This window comes from Pipistrellus kuhlii, unplaced genomic scaffold (genome assembly GCF_014108245.1).
Source record: "Pipistrellus kuhlii isolate mPipKuh1 unplaced genomic scaffold, mPipKuh1.p scaffold_m20_p_3, whole genome shotgun sequence".
Taxonomy (NCBI): domain Eukaryota; kingdom Metazoa; phylum Chordata; class Mammalia; order Chiroptera; family Vespertilionidae; genus Pipistrellus; species Pipistrellus kuhlii.
In genome coordinates, this window is record NW_023425529.1 from 4,620,683 (window position 1) to 4,643,767 (window position 23,085).

At 49.1% G+C, this 23,085-nt stretch overlaps 1 protein-coding gene and 1 pseudogene across 6 annotated transcripts in view; both read right to left on the reverse strand.

The window, feature by feature from the left end:
* The window catches only part of HMGXB4 (HMG-box containing 4), a 29,304-nt gene extending 24,752 nt beyond the window's left edge, over positions 1 to 4,552 (reverse strand). For 4 of the 6 annotated variants that reach the window (XM_036458810.2, XM_036458807.2, XM_036458809.2 and 1 more), the window contains exon 1: positions 4,416 to 4,541. The gene's annotated coding sequence lies outside the window, so the exon portion shown is untranslated. Of the gene's footprint in view, positions 1 to 4,415 lie in introns of all 6 variants that reach the window. The other 2 variants (XM_036458804.2, XM_036458803.2) reach the window with 1 other exon arrangement.
* Positions 4,553 to 12,240: 7,688 nt separating this feature from the next.
* Positions 12,241 to 13,186, reverse strand: LOC118730698 (annotated as a pseudogene).
* Positions 13,187 to 23,085: the final 9,899 nt, after the last annotated feature.

Consider the following 23,085-nt stretch of genomic DNA (forward strand, 5'->3'; position numbering starts at 1 on the left):
CGTTCTGTTTGTACACATAGTGGGGTTGAAGCTGTCGGAAGTGCACTTGCCTTAATTCGATTTGATTCATGAATTAAAGTTGTTGTTTGAGGAAGTATATAAAATACTGCCCACATAAAAATTAATGAGAATTTCTGAAATGCCAACAGGACTGATAACACTGAGATAGAGTAAACACCGACATTAAGTCAGAGGGATAGGTTCAACAGAGTTACGAAATGCAGATAAAGCAGGATGCGGAGGAAGACAGATTGACCACATTTGAGACCATAAAGTCCTACCATTTGGATTGGCAACAGGCTAAAATCTACTGCATTGCCGTTTAGACAGATATAATGATGACATTAAGATATTAAAGATCTTGGAAGCATATATATATATATATATATATATATATATATATATATAATTATTTTTATTGATTTCAGAGAGGGAGAGGGAGACAGAAACATCAATCATGAGAATCATTGATCGGCTGCTTCCTGCACACCCAGTGCTGGGGATCGAGCCCACTACCTGGGCACATGCCCATGACAGAATCGAACCTGGGACCCTTAAGTCCACAGACCAATGTTCTATCCACTGAGCAAAACCAGCTAGGGCTTAAGGATATTTTTCTCATGGATTTTGTTAGGCTATATGAATTTGCTCAAATCACAGAAGTGCAAAAATAGGTACACCTCTTATATTAACTGGCCCTATGACAGCTTTCAACAATATCAAGCCTTTAACATTTTAAAGGCTAGGTGAAAACAAGAAAGAATGAATATTTGTCAACTGCTGACAAAATATTGATGATCATTAAGATTTTCACTAATCTGAAAAATTACTGTAATATACAAATTTTATGTCTTGAATTTGTTAATATTTTTTGGCATTTAAGTCTACACGTCCATTTTGACTTTGAAGATAACAATCTGTGAACTATACACTAAGATAAAGTTCTTCCAATACTTTAAGGACAGGCAATGTCACAATTCCTTTGCAGGAAATTAAAAAATTATATACTAAATATACTGAAAATGTTCTCATGCAGTTAGAGAAATGCTTAAAAGTTGATCTTAAAAGTTGATCATTTAAGTTTTATTTTACCTGCATTACTACAATGGAATTTAGAAATACTGAAGGACACTTCAATGAGACATTGCCAACCCCTTTATGTAGGTGTGGATAATCCTGAGAAAGGTAACTTTTGTAAAAGAAAAGATGAATTTCATTAACAAGGGAAATTTGCAACTTAATAGCACAGTCAGAAAAAACACAATGCACAGATTTGCCTAATTTGAAAGTACAAAGAAAAAGAAGTATCACCCAGAATGATTTACAAGATTAAGAAACATAAAAAAGCACTTCTTTACTTTTCTAAGAAGTGGAAGGAAGAGTGGACTTGGTCAAGGTGAGAGAAGCTAGAGTGAAGAAAAAAACAACAAAACGAACTGAATTATTTTAAAGATAAACTGAAAAACTGCTTGCTCAAAGGCCTTTTCTAAGGAAATGAAGGGGATATAAAGTTAGATCTCATGTACAAATATGAGGAGACAAGGTACATAATGTAGCCAGTTTTTAATGTTTGGCATTAAACTTTCTCCAATAGAAATTACTGTCCTCTTTCCACCGAAGTGGAAAAAGGCTGAGGGGAGGGGGAATGTCACAGGGAATTATAGCCATTCATTTAAAAATAGCCTATCATTTCATTGGCCATGAAATATTGAGCTTATTAGAAAAATATATAGATCCCATTTATTTCCATAGGCTGATAACGCCACAAGATATCGCTGCTTTAGATTTAAAGTTAAATGTTTCCCTTGCCAAATGAATTTTGGCAAAGAATGTTTGAGAAATGGGGAATAAAAATCTTAACTATTCCATCATTAATATGGCCACCATCTGTTGTCAACAATAAAATGCACTTCTATATGAAGCGGAGGCAGGTCCGGAGCCTTATAACCAGGTCTTCCCTTTGGTATCAAAACTAACATAAAAGAGTTGCGTAATTGTCAAAATAGAGGTAGGTACCTATGAAGACAGTCTAAGAAAACAGTGGCCTCTTACTGCATTATGAAAAAGTGCCCTCGATCACATAGCTGACTGCTTTGAAAAACAATCAGTGAATTTTAGTTGTGAAAGGGAACATAAAACTACAATAGAAGCTGATCCTCAAAGGCATGATATGTATTAGAATTAGGACTCCTACTATTTCAATTTCCATAAAAAAAAAACACTGAAGAGCATTTTATAAATTAAAGGATTAAATAACCGATAAAAAAAATAAAAAAAAAAGAGAATGAGGCCTGAAAGAAGTCCAATTCACTAAAATATTGGGGCAGCCACAAGCTTAAAAAAACAAGAATTAAACATAATGAATGAACTATGTAGCACAGCCAGGCAACTGATGGAGCCTAACTTTCTAAGTACTTTAAAATCAGGATATTATTGCAGCCTAGGGGTTAATTTTGGTTGCTAATTTAAGAAGATGAAACCAGATAAAGAAGTCTCAAGCAACAGTGTGAAAGAAAGGCAGAGTTAGGGCAGCACATGTATGTAAGATCAGATGATTCCCCATACTCCTTCCGAATGTTGGATATCATCCATGATACATTAAGAGTTCAGGGTTAGGCAGCAGATTGTGAGGATTAATGGAAACTGACATTAAAGTGTTGGCAAATGAAAAACAGGTGTTAACACCCGTTCTATTGAATTCTAAGTTTTGGAGTTTATAACATGTGCAAATTGTCGAATGGCTTTCTGGGGACTTTTCAGGGTGTAACAAAGCGGAGGCAGAGCTTCTCTTCCCGCAGGTGTGAGTATTTGTGTCATGTTCGGGCACAGCTTTCTGGATTACCCAAGGAATTAGGGAAAATCCAAACTCTCCAGTTGTACTTTGTCATCTTCGAAGCCCAAGTGATAAATACTGAAAACATAAAGAAGTTTCCGAAGGAGATTTTCTCGAGGCGATCTAAGCCATCGTTACCACGCCTCTTCAGCGGAGAATGTAAATGACCAAGCCCCTGAAACCGGGCAGCGAGCGAAATCCCGACATCCAGGTCCGGTCCAGGAGGGGCGCCTCGTCCAAGCCTGCGCGCTCTGCTTCCAGAACTCCTTTCGGGAACTTAAAAGGCCAGTCGGTGCAGGGGAGGAAGACGCACGTCGAGCGGCTGCCAGTCTCTGTATTTCTGCTGTCCTTACTTCCTAGGGTAGCAGCAGGTATCTTCTCATTTTTTTATTTTATTTATTTTTTGGTCCAGATCTCCTCCGAATCTCAGCACAAGAGCGACTCCTGAGTTCTTGCCACTCCCTTCTCCAAGAACCTACCTGTGCAGCACTCACAGCCCCTGCCAGCTCTACAAATTGCAGAAATGCCCCCATCCCCGGGGTGGGCACCCAACCCCCCTCATCCCAGTGCCATGGAACGGAACCACGACCACCGCACAGATCGGCGGGCAACATACACATGTCCAAGATACACCTTTGAACCAGCCTCCTCCCATCAACAGGCTTTCCTCTGGATCCAGCCTGTGTATTTACATATTTATTCTATGGATTTGCATTTACACTTTGGGAATAAATTCAACTCATGAATAAATGAGCAGACATATAACCAGCCACCAGCTTAATTAACCATCGGAAAGAAGGCAGGTCGATGTCGCTCCTCTTCTGCGTGATACCGAAAAAAAGTGAATGAATCTACAAGTGAATAGCTGTCGGGGTGGGAAATGGGCCCCTTGCGGAGAAGATCAAACTGGGCCACACGCAAAAAGAGTCCACGCGACGCGGGGCTAGGTGCACAGAGCTAGGTGCACAGAGCCCCCGGGGCTAGGTGCACGGTCCCCACCGCAAACCCACGGGGGCTCTCCCTCCCGGCAGTTTTGCAGCCGCGGCTGGTTCAACCGAGCTCCATGGAGAGGAAAGGAAGTTCCTTGCATCCTCCGCTGCCCGCGAGCACCCAGCCCCTCCCATCGCCCCGGCTCCAGGCCCCGTTCGACTTGACAGTCCCGGGGACCCCCGCACCCCGGGTCCCCAGCCGCGGCGCCGCGGCCCCGACCCGGGTTCCCGCGTCCAAGGCGGCAGCCCGCGCCCCCGAGGCGGAGACAGCCGGGCAGGGGGAGGGGCGGCCCCGGCCCGCAGGCCCCCGCGGCGGCCGCACGCCCCCTCCCGGCCCCGCAGCTTTCCCGCCTTCCCCGTTTGAACAGCTCCCGCCCGCCTTCCTCCTCCGGCCCGCTCCAGCCCCTCGCCCGGGGCGGCCTGCGGCCGCTACTCCAGTCCCCGGCTCGGCCCCTGGGCTAGGCCGCAGCGGGTCTGGGGCGCCCCCGGAGCCGTGTCGCGGGCCCCGGGCGGCGGGCGGCGGCGGGGCGGGGCCGCCGCCGCCTCGGGATGGGGGCTCGGCCCGGCCTCGTGGGGGCTCCGCTCGCCGCTACCTTCACTCGGCTCGCCTGGATCCCGCCTCCGCGCCGCCGCCCGCCGCCATCTTGGAGCCGGAGAGAAAAGCGCGAGCGGCCAGGGACGCTCAATCGAGCCCAGAGCGCAGGCTCCGACCCGACGGGGGATCCCGCTGGGGTGAGCGCCGAGCGCATCGAATGCACCGCGCAGCTGTCCGCGCCCGGGGACCAGTGTGTCCGGGGAGTTGGCGTTAATCCTCCCCGCATTCCCTGAGGGGGGTTTTGTCACAGTGTACAGATGAGAAACGAGCTCCGAGAGGTTAAGGGACTTGTTTAACGATACACACAGGTCGTTGGAGTGGGAGGCAGGATAGACCTCCAAGGTTTCTGATTCTTAATGCAGCGTTCTTTCCCAAAGACTCTACTGTTTCCTTCAAGATGTTTTTTATGCAGGAATTCCCCTCTTTGCAGAACCCAGATCCGTGCACATTGATAATCAATGATGCCTATTTGGATTTGAGCATCTACATTTGGGTGTTTGGCGTAGCTGGGGTGGGGCGGAAGAACTTATTTTTGTAACAGCACACTGTTGAATAATTTGCATGGCAATCGTCTGCATTTCTCCTCACACATTATTTGCATTTCAAAGTTAGAAAGTCTTCAGAGAAATGAAGAAATGTCATACACACAGGAAAGATGGGTTTTTCTGTTTTCCTTTGGAGAATTTGGGCCAATGGGTTCAATATGAAGATGAATTCATTTTTTCTAGAGCAGCTACTCTGTGAGGTAGTGAAGTGAGCTCCTTGTCACCAAGGGGAATCCAAGCAGCGGTGTCCTAGTTACTGTAGAGCAGAGACATTAGAGATAGAGTTTGGCTCTTACAGTTGTGAACTCATGAATCTCCATGCAAAGTTATGTGTTTATGCACGTGGGTATTTTTCTGGGGGTTGGATTACATCAAAGATTAGAAACCTTTGTCCTAGTGAGCTTGCCATTGCAGAATTGGCCTGAAGGTGATGTAATCATACTGCTCCTGTTGGATACTTAGAAATTAAGACCAAGGGAAGCAAAATTATTGGTCTCAGACCACACTGCCACTTAGTGATCAAATAAGGTGAGAAAGAAACCAGATTATTGGACTCTTTACCATATCTTGGTCTCCCTCCCTGTGCACTGGAGTAGAATATTGGATTTTATTTAACTATTACTCTTATAACTGTGAGACGCTGAGATGTTAAAACGCTTAAGCAAGTTGTTGAATTTATTCCCAAAGTGTAAATGCAAATCTATATAACAAAAACCTAAGCTATCATTATGGCAGAAAGTGGCAAATTCTCAAAGCAAGAGCTGCCCCCTGGTGGTCAGTGCACTCCCACAGGGGGAGCATCCCTCAGCCAGAAGCTGGGCTCATGGCTGGTGAGCACAGCAGGGGTGGGGGAGCCTCTTTTGCCTCAGTGGCAGCGCTAAAGGAGCAATGAGCCAAGCAGTAAGGAGCAGGTGGGCGGTAAGGAGCGAGGGCGCCTAGACTGCAAGAGGGTGCAGGCAGGGCTGAGGGACCTTGCACCAGGCCTCTAGTAATAAACCAAACTAGCCAAAACCAGTTTGGCTCAGGGGATAGAGCATCGGCCTGCGGACTGAAAGGTCCCGGGTTCGATTCCGGTCAAGGGCATGTACCTTGGTTGCGGGCACATCCCCGGTGGGGAAGGTGCAAGAGGCAGCTGGTCGGTGTTTCTCTCTCATCGACGTTTCTAACTCTCTATCCCTCTCAATTCCTCTCTGTGTAAAATCAATAAAATGTATAAAATAAAATAAAATAAAATAAAATAAAATAAACCAAACTAGCATCCTTTTGCTCAATCACCGTCCTCCTCACTAAAAAGATAGGCAGTGAGTTTCACCAAAAGGTCTGGGGCTGCACTCCTGGGACACGCTGCCTGACCGTTAGGTTTCTCTGTGAGGTATTTAAAAGCCTTAACAATGTATTTACCTCTTGTTTTTAAACAGTGGTCAGAATGTTTTTGGTTGTAAGTGACAGAAACCCAGTTCAAAGCAGTTCTCCAGAAAAGGAGCTGTTTTGGCTGACACTATGGGATTGCCCAGTACCTTTAGGCATGGCTGGATCCCAGGGAGGGACTCGGGTCTCTTGACATCTCCCTAGGGTGCTTTCTTCTGGGTTGGCTTTCTTCCCAGGTTCCCCGGGGGGGGGGGGGAGGGGACTCTTAAGAGCCTCAGACTTTACTACTAGTAGTGTCCCTGGAGAGAAGGTTTCTTTCCCCCCATTTGTTTTGGCGGGCATTATGGTCTTACTCTTTCTATTGAATCAGATCATGTATCCAAACAGAAAGCAGTCCCTATAAGCAAAGGGGTGATTGGCCAGATCAAGTCACATGCTCAGCCCTCAAACTAGGGTCGACTCAAGGAAAATCAGGGAGTATTGTCAGAAGGGTGCATGGGTGCTAGGTAGGCAAAAAGAATATCCGTATCGCTAGCTCGAACCTGAGAGCACCTGAGTCCCATTTGTCCCATCTTTCCTTTGATCCCACCTGAGGACGGAACTGGCACGTTACTGCTCATTTTAACATCCTGTGCACCTGAAGGCAGATAGATCACTCTTCATCCTGCTCTTTCCATTCACTCGCTCCTGGTCTTGTATCGCTGCATGTGCACTCATCCATTCATTTAACAAATATTTGTTGAAAACACAACGTACACGAGGCACTGCCCTAGGCGTTGAGAATAAGAGAGTGAACACAATGGAGAGTCTCTATCCCACTGGAGCTTCTAGTCTAGTTGGTTTGGGGAGCAGAAAGTAAATAGATACCCTGTTAGGTGATGGTCAAAGGTGGAGGAAAATGCCAGGAGGCAGTGGAGGTGGGAAGGGGTGTTATTTAAAACAGTGACCAGGGGAGGCTTCGCTGGTGAGAAGAGATCTGTGGGCTAGCTCAGCCGGGAAGGGGTGTGTGTGTGTGTGTGTGTGTGGGGGGGGGGTGGTCAGGAGGTCATAGCTCCTGGAAGAGATACAAGACCTTCCTCTGAGCCTCAGTGGAAAATTAGCCTCTATGGAATATCCCATCATGCTTTCTTTGTTTCTTTTTTCTTTTTAATATTTTATTGATTTTTTACAGAGAGGAAGGGAGAGGGATAGAGAGTTAGAAACATCGATGAGAAAGAAACATTGGTCGGCTGCCTCCTGCACACCTCCTACTGGGGATGTGCGCGCAACCAAGGTACATGCCCTTGACTGGAATCGAACCTGGGACCTTTCAGTCTGCAGGCCGACGCTCTGTCCACTGAGCCAAACCAGCTAGGGCTCAGCTAATGAAATTTGAACAACTTTCTGTTGCCTGTACCACAAAGAGAAAACCCTTTACAATGGAAAGTCAAGAACTCTCTTAATCTGCCTCAAATTCCTCTCCAGCTTTGATACTTCACATCCGTGACACGGTGACCTCCTCCCCACTCCCTAAGCATGCAGTGCCCATCATACAAACATGCCACTGGGCACGCATCTCCTTGGGGGCAGTGGCCCCCACATTCCATCTCCCACTTTTACCAACTCCGCACCCAGAAACTTCCTATTTATTTCTCAGGGTGTAGCTCACATGCCCCCTCTCCAAGCCATCCTCCGGGGTCCCACAGACTTGACAACATGCTTCAGTTCCTGACTTCCCACGTTGCATTGCCACAATTCTCCTGCGTACCTCACTTCCCTGTTCCTCAAAGATGGGATCTAAGCTGTCTTGGTCCCCCTGGCCCATGGTGGGTACTCAGTGACCCCATTTGATTAGATGCTGTTAACATAGAAACATTTCAGTGATAATGTAAAGAATTTTTGAGAGTTTATTTGAGCCAAACTGTCGATATGGAGGGGAAAGCAGGATCTCTCAAGTATTGGGATAATGCCCTGGAGAATGGCAGCTTTTCATCTTGTTTTCTATATTACAACCCAAGGAGGAGACGCAATGGGGTTACATAAAATCCATTGGTGATAGATTTGGGAGGCAGGAGAAAGTAAAGCGGGAGTGAGGATGGGGATGGGGGAAGGGGTTGGGGGATGGGGAGGAGGATGCCTCTGGGTAAAAAGTAAAATGATTGACACAAACGTCTTTTATTAAGTGAGTACAGGATAGTTAACAGTCAATCAACAGGATAACCGTAACAATGAAGGAATGTGTGGTGCCCATCTTGGCATTCGGTTGTGCCCGGAGGGGTCTGGAAAAAGGGAAGTTACCCTGACATTTCAATGATAATGTAGATGCAAACAGACGATAGGCTCAATTAAGGTGAAGGTTGACCTTTGTCAGGGAAGATGCTGGCCTCAAACAGACCGCCCACCAGTAACTGCTTTTAGTTCAAGTTTTAATTACTTTGGGTCTCTGAGTTTGCAGGACCCGGGTGCAGGCCTTCCCTGAGCTTGTCGGGTTAGCACGTGGCCCCTTTTCCGTCCACAGTGCTGTTGAAGGAAGACTGGGACCGATCATTTTTCTTGGGACTCAGGAGTCAGAGGCGAAAACTGCCTGGGAGGGTGAGAGACGGCAGGTGGGTTTGGTTTGCTCAGTCCACCTGGCAGCGCCTTTGCGGACCCCACTGCCCAAATTCAGGAGTGGGCACGTGGCCGCAGCCGTGGGCCTCGCATACCTCTGCCCCAGCGTTCCTGGGCTGTTTTAAAACTTCAGATGGAGGCCAGAGGTCCTTTGTGCCTCTCACCCACGCCGGGCAGCTGTGAACCTGGGGCTGCCCACAGCCGTGCCTCCCACAGAGGCTCAGGGCCTGGGTCAAGCTGTCCCCGCCCTTCCATGCTTCATCTCTGGAACCAAGACTCCCCTTTCCTCCTGGGTGACCTGGCTGGTTGTGAGAGGGCAGGGTGGGGTGAGAGGGCAGGGTGGGGCGGGTCCAGCTCCCGGTAACTGGACCCTAGGCCTAACCCAACCAATCAGGTCAGCCAAGGTAGCGGCACCACCCTCCCTATAAAACCCATTGATATGTTAAGTTCTTCCTCTTTCTCACCATGCCCTCGTTGGTATAAGTGGGACTGAGCTCGGACTAGTCCGAAATAAATACAGGCTTTCTGCAATTGCATCGGATTCAGCTCCCTGGTAGTCTTTGGGGTTTATGACACTTGGGCATAACAGTTGCTCCTCTGCTGTTTGGGGCCCAGAGGGACTCCCTGGTCCCCGGGCCGCAGGAAAGAGGAAAGAGGAAGCCTTGGAGCTGGTCCCTGCCTGCGGGGTGGGGTGAAGGGGAGCATTCTGGTGGGAGAAACCGGGTGAAAGGAGGCTTAGGGCTGGGTCACCTCCCCTGGGGATCAGTTCCTGGGCGTGGTGGGGGAGTGGGGCTGCATGGAGGGGAGAAAGGAGGAGATTGTACTTAGTGTGGAAGGCCTGGGGCCTGCCTCCACCTTCTGACCTGCCTGCCGCGGCTCTCTCCCTCTGCCTATGGCGGTGACTATTTCTTCTCCTCTTTTCCCTTTCTAACCACAGGAACATACTTTCGAATTGTATTTCAAAATACTAATATCGATGTACCCACTTACCAGAATGAAAAATGTTAACATTATTCTACTTAGCATGGCTTCAGTTTTTGAATATATATATATATATATATATATATATATATATATATATATATATATATATATATATATATGGCCTCATCCCTATCCCAGCACCCATAGTTCCTCCTCCTCCTCTCTCTGGTCTCAGAGGAAATGAAATTAGTATATTAGTCCCTCCTGTCCCAGACGTGTATTCATGGCAGACAGTGTGGCCTGATGGTTAGAGGCATTAACTCAGGAACCTGACTTCCTAGATCAAAGTTGAACTCTGCTAACTTCCTAGCTGTGTGGCCTTGAGCAAGTTACTAGACATCTCTGGGCCCCAGAGCCTCTGTCCTCAAAATGGAAACAAGGTAAGAAAAGCACTTACCCAGCCGTGCCCTGCACCTGGCAGGTGCAATCTGCCATCTCTGAGCAACATGAGGTGCTATGTTGTATTGCACTGTAGCAGCTTTGTTATTCAAAGTAAGTGCTGTGACCTCAGGGACAGTGACCTCTGAAATCCAGAGAGCAGCCCCATGATGGTCTCAGCTTACTGCCTGAGGTTTCCAGACCACAGTGTAGGGAAGGGTGAGCCCCGGGGAGCCACGTGGTCTCCTTGAGTTGAGAAGAAGCTGGGGGTTTGGGAGGTCCAGGTGGCTGGGACTCGCAGGCAGAGAGAGCTGGGGACCTCAGTAGAGGGTCCCCCTGAGTGTTCAGCTGAGGACAGATCAGTGCATGTGTGCAAGGAAACTAGCTAAGGCCCTGGAAGAATGGCTCAGAGGCTTAGAGGGCATAATCTCTGTAGGGCTGAGAAGCGTGCGGGTTCCCATCAGCCACAATGGAAACACCTGGTCACCCAAAGGTATTTGCTAAAACACTCAGTGGTGGGGACCCTTTGCCCTGGGATAAAGGCTGCGCTGGTCTGCCTCACAGCTTAAACTCAAGCCTTGGAAGGACTGAACCGTCTCCAAGTAGCTTAATTGCACCAAAGTGCAAGACTATCTACAGAAATACAACATACCCGGAGCCCAAAATGGTGACACACAATATCTGGCATTCAATAAAAATGACAACAACAACAACAACGACAACAAAAATTACCAGGTACCTAGCTGGTGTACTCAAGTGGTTAGAGCATCAACCTATGCACCAAAGGGTAGCAGGTTTGATCCCCAGCCCAGGTTGGGGCATGTGTGGGAAGCAACCAATCAATGTGTCTCTCTCACATGGATGTCTTTTGCTCTCCCCTCGACCCCTCCCTCCCTTCCACTCTCTCTAATAAAATCAATGGAAAAGATATCCTCCGGTGAGGATTAACAACAAAAAATGAGCAGGCATACAAAGAATCAGGAATATATGACCCGTAATGAGGAGAAAACTCAACCAATAGAAGCAGAACCAGAAAAGATAGAGATGATAGAATTAGTAGACAGGGCTGTTCAAAACAGTAATTACATTCTATATGGTCAGGAAGGTAGAGGAAATATTAAGCCTGCTAAGGAGAGACATGAAAGATAAAAGAAATTCAAGAAGTCAACTAGGCCCTAGCTGGTTTGGCTCAGTGGATAGAGCATTGGCCTGCAAACAGAAGGGTCCCGGGTTCATTTCCAATCAAAGGCATATGCCTGGGTTGCAGGCTCAATTCCCAGTAGGGGGCGTGCAGGAGGCAATCAATGATTTCCTCTCATCATTGCTATTTCTATCTCTCCCTCTCCTTTCTTCTCTGAATCAATAATAATAATAATAAAAATCTACACTAATGAAAGAGAAAGATGCAAATTGACTGTACCTTTGTGATGCCCACCAGCCAATCAGGAGTGAGTATGCAAACCAAACCAACAAAGATGGCAGGTTAATTTGCATACACAGGCACTGAGAGGCCAGGGGCAGGACGCTTGTGTCATTGCCATGGTAATTTATCTATGGTGTTCTATGGTGGAGATGTATTACATTTTATTTATTCATTTTTATCAATATAGGCATTAACATTGTATTCAGCTTAACAATAACCCACAACCTTCGGACCAACTAACATTGTATTCAATTGTGTTGAAATCCCTGTGCAACTGTGTGAGAATTCCTGTAGAAGTGGAAACACTATACCTTAGGGCACTTCTTTACCTTTACTGGATATTACCAGTTGCTTTTCAAAGTGGTTGAAGGGACTTGTGTATTTTTTTTGTGTTCTTGGCTTCCTGAGTTCTATTCTGTGTCTGATCTGGGGGGAATTCCATCTCTCTTCCTCTTCTCCATATGTCCTATCTATGAGATGACTAATTAAGGTTTATCTTTCACCCGTACCTCCCCAAATAACTTTTTTTCCCCCCACAATGATCAACTCATTTCTTTCTCAGAATTATTTGCTTCTTGAGATTCCCTGCAAAGATGGGGCAGCCACAAAACGTCCGTGAGACCCCAGTTGCAGACTTGTCTGAGCATCGTCCACAGGCAGCGAGTCCATCAGAGATCCAGCAGGAACCTCCTCACCTGGGCCAGGTATTTGGGTTGCAAATAGTCCCCCAGCTTCTCCTTGCTGACCCACACGTTCCGGCCCTTCTTCTCAGCCTGGGAAAAGTCTCCTGTTAAGAGTAGTGCTTTGAAGAATACTTTGGCCCCGAGGCTACTTTCTGTCTGCACTGCCTGGGGGAACTTGAACTTGTAGGGGCCACAGGGGGCATTTCCCAGGAACTTGGCTTTCATGTTGTGTTCTGCCTGCGTGGCCAGGGTTTGCTCAGCTGTTGCTTGGAGGGTCTCCTCCGGCTGCCAATCTGCCTGGGGCAGTACCCAAACATCCTGGTCTCTAGACTTCTCTTTGACCAGCAGAACAAGGTTCCTGTCTAGCTTCCGGTGCAGTGAGGTCCGGTGTTCTTTTCATCGGCTTCTGTTATGCGAGCTGCAAGTTTGAGCTGCAGGAATTTCTGCTCCCACATTTCTTCCAAATCCTGTACCAGCAATATATTCTGTTCATCTTCATCATCATCGAGGTTGGCTTTCCTCTTTGCCAGGTGCTGGGCTTCATCCAAAGCACGAAGCTCGTGGCCTGAATAACTGGCTTCTCTCTATCTCGGTCTGCTGGAGCAGAGCCGTCACCTCCTTGTGCAAAGGGGTCAGCGCCTTGGAGACCGCAGGTGGCCACTGCAGGCACAGTGCACCCCACAGACGCCATGGGGGCGGCCACCAGGGTCAGGCCGAGAGCCGCCGGGCCGCTGGCTCACAGCGGATACCGCCAGCCACTTGCCAGTCTCAGCAGCGCACTTGCTCCCGGCGCTGCCATCCCTGCCTCCCAAAATAACTTTAATAACCTTTGGGTTTTACTCTTTCAAACTCTTCTCAAAGCTGCCATCTCCTGGTAAAGTCCAGAGTAAGAGGAATCCATATGGTGGACACACTTGGTACTGTTCGATGCTCCCCAGCAAACTGAAGAGCATGCTCACGGACACCAAGTCCTTTGCCGGGTAGCTTTTGAGATTCATGTCATATTCTCTTCTTGGTACCTGATTGGTCTCGTCCTATTGACTTTTCAGATGAGGAGAGTGGCTTTCAGAAAGGGTAAGTGTTATATCCACAGTCACACAGTGAAGTGACGGCACTACACACTTTTGGTATTCTTACCAAAGACGCATAACCCAAATCTAATTATGAGAAGACATCGGACAAATCTGAAACGAAGGCCACTCTACAATATGACTCTTAAAAAAATGTCCCTGCCAGTAGGTGTCTGAGAAATCTCTGTAGCTCCCTCTCAAGTTTGTTACCAGCTTAAAATGACTCTTTAAAAAAATTATATATATATATATATTGATTTCAGAGAGGAAGGGAGAGAGAGAGAAACATCAATGAAGAGAGAGAATCTTTGATCGGCTGCCTCCTGCACGCCCCACACCTGGGGACTGAGCCTACAACCTGGGCATGTGCTCTGGCCGGGAATTGAACTGTGACCTCCTGGTTCATGAGTTGATGCTCAATCACTGAGCCACGCTGGCCGGGCCTAAAATGACTCTTTAAAAAGTCTTTATTTTTAATTTTTATTAAAATATGTTTTTATTGATTTCAGAGAGGAAGGGAGAGGGAGAGAGAGAGATAGAAACAACAACGACGAAAGAAAATCATTGACCGGCTGCTTCCTGCATGCCCCTCACTGGGGACCCACCTGCAACTAAAGTGCCCTGACCGGGAATTGAACCTGAGACCTTTCAGTCCACAGGCCAATGCTCTATCCACTGAGCCAAACCGGTCAGGGCTAAAAAGTCTTTTAAAAATGTCACCACATGTGCATGTACATTGTGAGTGTCATGTGTACACACACACACACACACACACACACACACACACACTGGGGAACTGTTGGCAGATTAACGAAGACCAAAAAGACGTAACAGCTGGATGCACGGTCCGGATTTTCTTTTGTCTATATGACATCATTGGGACAATTGGTGAAATCTAAGGTCCATATAGTAGGCAGCCGTATTGCATTTCGTATAACTGTCTGATTCTGGTCATAGGTCTGCAGTTGTGTAAGAGAATGACCTTGTTTTGAGGAAATACGTATTGAAGATTTGGGAGCAAAGAGCATCGTGTCTGCGGCGTACCCCCAAAGACCCAGAAGGCACCGCGCACTCACTCACCTCTCGAGAGAGAAGGGAAAGCACAGGAGGGATTCCGCATGGGTCAGGGGTTTGGGTGAAGGGCGCATGAGAAGTCTGTGCTATTCTTGGGAACTTTCAATCGGAACTTGACGGCAAAATATAGTCAGAGGAAAAAAGAAAACAAAACAGCTCCCTTAGCTTCGTTCATCTGGCATCTGTGCAGCGACCCCCTCCAGGCATTCGATCGCTCGCCCTGACAGTTTAGAAAGCCGGGATGGCCCACGAGGCAAGGAGATGCGGGGACTCTGGAGGTGACTACACTCCCTCCTCACTCTTTGGGGGTCTGCAGAGAGGGGCGTGAGGTGCATCACACACACCCTCTCTACCCCACACAGTGGAACTGGGGCCTCGAGTGCCGAGGAAAGGTGATTTCTCCAGAAGAGCTGATTCAGACATGGAAAAATAAGTCACTGTTGCTAAAACCGATTTGGCTCAGTGGATAGAGTGTCAGCCTGCGGACTGAAAGGTCCCAGGTTCGATTCCGGTCAAAGGCATGTACCTTGGTTGCGGGCACATCCCCAGTAGGAGGTGTGCAAGAGGTGGCTGGTCAATGTTTCTCTCTCATTGATGTTTCTAGCTCTCTATCCCCCTCCCTTCCTCTCTGTAGAAAATCAATAAAATATATTAAAAAAAGAAAAAGGAAAGAAAAGAAAAATAAGTCACTGACAATACCTTCTCCTGGAAAAATAACTTACATATCAAAACGCCCTTTGTCTAAAGCTCTTCTATGTGTCACCTTATGAACTCATTTGAACTGCTCTCTGAAGTGACACTAAACTAACTAAGGTACATCTTACTTGCAGAAAAGGAAATTGAAGCTCAGAGGGTAGTTCCTTCAGATCGGACTGTGACTAACTGTACATGAAGATGCTCATCTCTGACCCTCTCACCATGATGATGCACTCTGGGGTCGGGAGAGTGGGGTGCAGGCTGAGGAGAAATTCCTGGAAGCTGACGGCCCCATGGACCTGCCAGGCTTCAGGATATGCTTGCAGGTGGGTGTGTCCGGGAGGTTCTGGGCCCTTTGAGGCTTTCCTCCCAGTGTCCACTAGAGGGTGCTGCTGGCCCAGTTTAGAAGTACTTTCCTGTCTTCCGTGTGGTCAGAGGAGGAATTGCTATAAAAGTCAAAAAGAGTTTAAGCTTCAAGGTCTCTTTCATTTCTAAGGCTCCTTCCAGCCAGATATTTACTCCAGCTCCTCTCCCTGTCTGCCCTTCTACTCTGCCACCTTTCATCTGATTTCTCCCCGCCCCCCCCCCATTTTTTATTAAGGTATTATATGTGTACATATCTTACCATCGCCCCCCCCCCCCACACACACTCCCATACATGCCCCCACTTCCCAGAGTTCTTTGTCCATTGTGATTTCTTCTTATTTCTCTATTCCCGTCGCCCCCTTTGGCCCAGACCTTAATGTGGACAGAGCTTCCTTGGTTCTGCTAATAGGTCTTGAATCCTGGTGGAGTCAGGTTCTGAGGACCCAAGGACAACCTGAGTGAATACAGTGGGCAGGGGGAGCTGGGGAGGGGGGGTAGGCCAGCTTACATCAGTTCTCCCTCCAGGAAATTGTGTTGCCTCCTGCGCATGCTCGGACAGGACCAGGGATCAAGCCTGCAACTAAAGTACATGCTGTTGACCGGAATCGAAGCCAGGACCCTTCAGTCTGAGGGCTGACGCTCTTATCCACTGAGCCAAACTGGCCAGAGCTTTCTTTCATTGCTCTGCGGATCTTTTTGCAGACTGGTTCCTGAGGTGGCCCTGTCAGTTCTGGGGTTCTGCAGGGCTGCACCCCCCTTTTGTGCCCCTTGCTCTGCACACTCTCCCTAGGTAGCCTCACCCACTCTCCTTGTCTATCACAGATCACCTGGTGGGTCGCAAATCTTTGTAGCACAGGGACCTCTGAGCTGCAGACCATTATAACAACTGGTTGCTATGACAAGCACTAACCATTAGGGGGCAAATGCTCAATGCAGGAGCTGTCCCCTGGTGGTCAGTGAGCTTCCCCAAGGGGAGTGCTGCTCAGCCAGAAGTTGGCTCATGGCTGGCCAGCACAGCAGCTGTGGAGGGAGCCTCTCCCGCCTCTGTGGAAGCACTAAGCTGTTAGGCAGACATCCCCCAAGGCCTCCCAGGCTGCCAGAGGGATGTCTGACTGCCAGCTTAGGCCTGGTCCCTTGGGGAGTGGGCCTACGCTGGCAGGTGGATATCCCTCGAGGGCTCCCAGGCTGCCAGAAGGTACAGGCTGGGCTGAGGAACCTCTCCACCTGCCCCCTCACCCAGTGCATGAATTTTCGTGCACTGGGCCTCTAGTTTCATTAAGTGAAATCCTATAGAAGGTGGTTTTGTGCCTGGCTCCTTCCCCTGAGCATACTATTTTTGAGAATTCACCCATGTTTTTTCATGCATCAGTAATTCTTTCCCTTTTTATTACATTTTATATATTACCTAGTACTATTGTATTGTGTGGCAGTACTGTAATTTGTTTATTCCCTACCAGTCCATGATGAAGGCATCCAAAATGATCTAAAGCCCAGACAGACCTACCTGGGTGTGGATGTAGACTCCGCTCCATGTCGCCTGTATGCTCCTGAGCAGGCGGAGCTGCCTCTAAGGCTCCCCCATCTCAGCTGCACACTATGCAGCGCTACCTTCTTCCTGAGGTTGCTGAGAGGATGGAACGAGCTCACCCAGGAGAAGAGTTGGTGCTGACTCAGCGGCTGGTACTCAGAGGCTGGCTCTTAGCAGCTGGCTCTTAGTGGCTGGTACTCTGTGGCTGGCACTTAGCAGATGGTACTCAGTGGCTGGTACTCAGTGGCTGGCATTCAGAGGCTGGTACTCAGTGGCTGGCATTCAGTGGCTGGTACTCAGTGGCTGGCACTCAGTGGCTGGCGCCTGTGGATGCATTGGACCTTCTCAACCAGGTGGGGGCGCAATGGGTGCTACCTTGTCCTTCCATTGCAGGGCAGCAGGTCCTGAGGTCTCTGGTTCTTTGCAGCTCAGAACCTCAATTCTTGTTCCCCTTGGTGCTTGCCTCCCTCTCTCCAGTTCAGGCTCAACCTGTGTCCCCAGGGGCCTGCACTGGCACAGGGATGGGGAACACTAAGAGCAAAGGGGCCCCTGGTTCCTCAGAGAGCCCCATGGGGTGTTCCCACTGTCCTTCCCTCTGACACGGGCCACAGCTCCCGAGGGGCTCTCTGACCACCACTCTGAGCAAGCCCCACAGTCTTTGGCCAAGATCTGCGTCCAGGGGTCTGCAAAGCTGCAGGGCCACCCCCGTAGCCCAGGGCCTGACTTCCAAAGAGAGTCCGCAAGTGCAAAGCCTCTGGAAGCTGGGAGGTGGTCACAGGACAGGCAAGAGCCGTGTGAGGGAGTCAGGATGAGGGGGGACCAGCAATGTCCCCAGAACGCCTCTTTCTGGCCTGCTCTTACTTTATTTCCCACGCTGGTCTCCCCAGCGATCGTCCCCCTTATTTATCCTCAGAGCTGTAACCCTCCTAGCGGTCCACCTCTCACCGAGGCTGGGCCCCGGTGCCATGGCGGGGAAGCAGGCAGCTGGTGTCCCTCTGCCCGAGGCCACCACCGCCAGCCCCCGTCCTCCCGCCATCCATCACCACTCATCACCACGCGCAGACACTTGGACACACACTTTGTGTATTTCCATAATGTTGTCAACTGCCCGGAGAGCACCGAGAATATATCTTCCCGTTTTGGAGTGTCGGTAGCTCAATTTATAGCAATTTATTCCACAAAAGCGGACCGTAACTCAACTGGGGAGAGGAGGAGACACCGTCTCCCCTCGCCGGGAATCAGAATGGTAATGCGAGGAAGAGGTGGCTGCCAGTCCCCGGATCGGTCGGGGACGTGTGAGCGGAATTCAGTGCCTTTTTAGTAAATCTCAGCGTGCGCTATCTGTTCGCTCAGACGGGCATGCACAGAGTCGGAGGGGGCTGCGTGGACAGACGGCACAAGCTGTAACGTTCATTACCGCACCCCGAGACTCTTTGTTAGCAACCGCAGTCAAAGGGGCCGTCACTGCGACAGATTTCCCCATCCCTGCCACAGGCGGCTGCCGGTGTGAGGCGGAGCCACGCGTTCATTCATTCGTTTGTTCATTCGTTCCCCCAGCCTTCGTGAGGCCCAGGAGGCGCCAGGCGTTGCACTGGGCATTGGAAGCACAGAGCTGGGGAGAAGGAGGACCAGGTCAGACCAGGCCCAGCCCTGCGGAGCTCAGAGCGCGGCTGGGTTGCAGAAATGACTGAGTCCGCTGAAGCTCTTCCAAGACTCACCTCTTGCCAACCAATAGGTTAAAGTTGGGTGCGTAGGTGTTGTTGCAAGGCACCGGATTTTTTTTTTTCCATTCATTTATCCATGCAACCATTTATTCATCCAACAAGCATTTATTTAGCACCTACCGCATGCTACGCCCTGTGTTAATTACTGTGGATACTGAAATGAATGTGAAATTTTTTTTCTTTCTGTCTGTGGAGAGGCTCAAATCCTGTCCCAACCGGTCCTTTCCGATGAGACCCCAGGCCCTGCAGACACCCTGACTGCAGCCTCTCAACACGCCCGAAGCCCAGGCCCCAGCTCAGCTCCGCCCACATACCTGGCCTCCAGAATCAAATGAGATAACAAATGTGCATTATTTTATTTTTTAAATAAATCTTTATTGTTCAGATTATTTCAGATGTTTCCCCCCCCCATAACTCCCCTCCACCTGATTCCCCTCCACCTAATACCCCCTCCCCGACACTGTCCTCATCCATAGGTGTAAGATTTTTGTCCAATCTCTTCCTGCACCCCTCAGACCCCCTCCCCCCTGAGAATTGTCAGTCCACTCCCTTTCTTTTTTTTTTTTTAAATATGTTTTATTAATTTTTTACAGAGAAGAAGAAAGAGGGATAGAGAGTTAGAAACATCGATGAGAGAGAATCATCAACCAGCTGCCTCCTGCACAATCCCCACTGGGGATGTGCCCGCAACCAAAGTACATGCCCTTGACCGGAATCGAACTCTGGACCTTTCAGTCCGCAGACCGATGCTCTATCCACTGAGCCAAACCGGTTTCGGCAGTCCACTCCCTTTCTATGTTCCTGATTCTATTATATTCACCAGTCCATTCTGTTCTTCAGATTTCTTTTTTTTAAATATATATTTTATTGATTTTGTACAGAGAGGAAGGGAGAGAGATAGAGAGTTAGAAAAATTGATGAGAGAGTCATCGATCAGCTGCCTCTTGCACACCCCCCACTGGGGATATGCCCACAACCAAGGTACATTCCCTTGACCGGAATCGAACCCGGGACCTTTCAGTCCCCAAGCCGACGCTCTATCCATTAAGCCAAACCGGTCTCGGCTGTTCTTCAGATTTATTCACTTGATTTTTAGATTCACTTGTTGGTAGGTATGTATTTGATGTCTTTTTGTTGGTCATAATGTTTATCTTTACCTTTTTCTTTTTCTTCCTCTTCTTAAAGAATCCCCCTCAGTATTTTTTATAATCTCAACAGAAAATGTGCATTGTTTTAAACTGGAGAAGTCTGTGGCAGTTCTGTGCAGCAGTAGATAACGAAAACAGATGTGTTTATTGCTTACTAATTGAAAACCCAACTGCTAGGAGCTTAACCAGTTAACTGCCACGCCTCCAAAATGGAAGCCATGCCCTGATGCCACGATATTTTGAATTTAATAAAAAAAAATCGATTGGCAATGAATATTATAAAAATAAACATATCACTCACCATTCGGATGTTCTTGAATATTTTCAGTCGAAAATTCTCACGAAGAATGAGTTTTTAAAGCGTCTATAGATGCGTATGGCACACAAAGGGTTAAAGCCCAAGAAGCCGAATTGTTTGCGCAGCAGGACTTAAGGCAGTGGCAGGGCTGTTTCAACAACTCAGCGATGCCATCATGGACTGGGGCCCAGATCTTCCCGTCTTTCTTCTCTGTCATTCTCATTGTGTTGGCGATGTCTCCTGTCGGGACTGGAAGGTGGCTGCTTCAGCCTCGAGCGTCGTGTCCTGCCCCAGGGACCCAGCAGTAAGGGAGAGGGTGCCTCTCTCTGGTCAGGGAGAAGTGGCTTTTCCAGAAATACCTGTGGACTTCCGGAACTGGGTTGAGGGCCTATTCCTGGCCCTGATGCCTAGCAAAGGGGGATAAGATTGCATGAGTAGCTCAGCTGGCGTGGCTCAATGGTTGAGCATGGATTTATGAACCAGGAGGCCATGGTTCGATTCCCAGTCAGGGCACATGCCTGGGTTGTGGGCTTGATCCCCAGTGTAGGGTGGGCAGGAGGCAGTCAATTGATGATTCTCTTTCATCGTTGATGTTTCTATCTCTCTCTCCCTCTCCCTTCTCTGAGATCAACTATATATAAAGATAGCTTGACTAGCTTGGATCAATCAGTCCCGGTTTGTTCCTGAGCTGGGCACTTTGTCCCCTGAAGGAAACGGATGTTTTATTGACAGGGGAGGGGAGGAGTGGCACCGTGACAGGCCACCTTTGGGACGTGCCCAGAACAACACGGACCGTCAATAGCAGGGAGTGTGTCTGACCTTTTCCACACATTGACCTGCACAGCAGGTCTCCCCGCGGCCTGGCAGGAGACAGGAGGAAGTGTCTCTCCCTCTGGCTGACACCGCAGCCCCACAGGGCTCCCCCGAATCCCACTGGAGAGGTTCTGATGACAACAGCCCTCCAACGGCCAGGAGAGACCTTTTCAAGATGCTATTTTTAAAGACTTTATTTTTTCCAACTGAAAACATGTACATATCTTAAGAGGACTGTGCATCATCGTGTAATGAGTTGGTAGGTGTCAGAATCTGGCCTTGTTGCCCGAGTCGGTTTGGCTTAGTGGCTAGAGCATCGGCCCTCTGACTGAAGGGTCCTGGGTTCAATTCTGGTCAAGGGCACGTACCTCAGTTACAGGCTGGAATCCAGGCCCTCGTTGGGACGCATGCGGGAGGCAACCACTTGATGTATCTCTCTCACATGGGGGTTTCTTTCTCTGTGTCTCCCCCTCCACTCCACTCTCTCCAAAAACATCTGTTTTTATTTATTTTATTTTATTTTTTAATCCTTGGGTGAGGATTAACAACAACAGCAACTTCAAAATCCGGCTTTGTCGTTCTGTGATGTTAATTTGGGAGAAGAACCTCTGTGAGCTTCAGAGCCTTTTCTGTGATAACGTCTGCCTGACAGGTTTATGGTGAAGATGACACCAGAAGACAGGCCATGCACCTAGCACAGCGCCTCTTGTGGAGTGAGTGCTTCCTACCTCAGCTACTTCCTGTGCTGGTCAGGAGTCTGCTGAAATACGGCTGATTAACTCCCCCCATCCCTGTCCCCCCGGTCCCGTCGCGGCCCCCCACTCCCCCACCCCCCCACCAGCCACTGACCTGCAGCAACAAGCATTTGCTTCTCTGGCCCGGCCTGACTCCATCTGTGGCTCTTGAGGGCTCTCTGGGCTCGGGTAGGCATGGCTCCGGGTTCATTCAGCCCCGTGTGCCTGGGTCAGCATCTACCCTACACATGCTCCGCTCAGGGCAGCCTAAGGAGCACCAATGTCAAACCAGCGAAGCACATGCAGAGTCTCCGCCCATTTCATGTCCACTCACAGTCCGCTGGCCAAGGGCAGTCATGTGACCACACCCAATGCTAATGGTTGGGGAAAGAGACCCTCATGGAATTCTGAATTCAAACAGGCTCCTGGGGCGTGTGCATGTGTGTGTGTGTGTGTGCGTGTGTGTGTGTGTGTGTGTGTGTGTGGTCGGGGGGAGGCTCAGTGCTCACTCTGCGTCTGACATGAGAGAGTGAGAGAAGCTGAGCCCACAGCAGGGTCAGAGGTGTTAATGGCCTTGGTTGTGGGGGAGGAAGGCTCTGGGAATCAGGTCTGGGAGGGGAGACAGGAGGAGGACCTGACCGGGGGACCACCAGCTGAAACCAGGGCCACTGTCAAATGGACTCTGCAATTCCTGCGGGGAAATCCCTGTCCATCCAGGCCCCCATCTCAGCAAGGGGAGTGGTGGCCAGCGGAGGAGATTCAGAGAACAGATCTTTGGGGAAGTTTCCCAAGTAGCATTCATTGGTCTTGGGGCGAAGGGGGTGTGGGGGTAACACGTGTGGGCTTAGGAGTCACTCACCCAGCCAGCCTCCCATCCACCCACACCTGCACACATCCCAGCTCGCATTCACCGGAGCAGCCACTGCGCGCCAGGACGGTTCCGGGTCTCCCTCTGGCTCTGTCCTTGGGAAAAAGCACTCTATTTCTGGGATCCTTCATGTCTGCAAAGTGGGGGTGCACATGACAGTCTCCTGGCAGGCTTGCTGTGAGGATTAGAGGAGAAATGTGAAGGGAACTGCTTTCTAGACCCGAGAAGGCACCAGGGTTGTGGAGCAGGTGAGGAATGTGTCCCCACTTACCAGGTGCTCTGAGCAGCGTGGTGTGAGAAGCCCTTGGAGCTGTGACCTGTGCCTGGGACAGGAAACAGACTGGCACCTGTCACGCCTCCTCCGCCCTCCCAGGCTTCA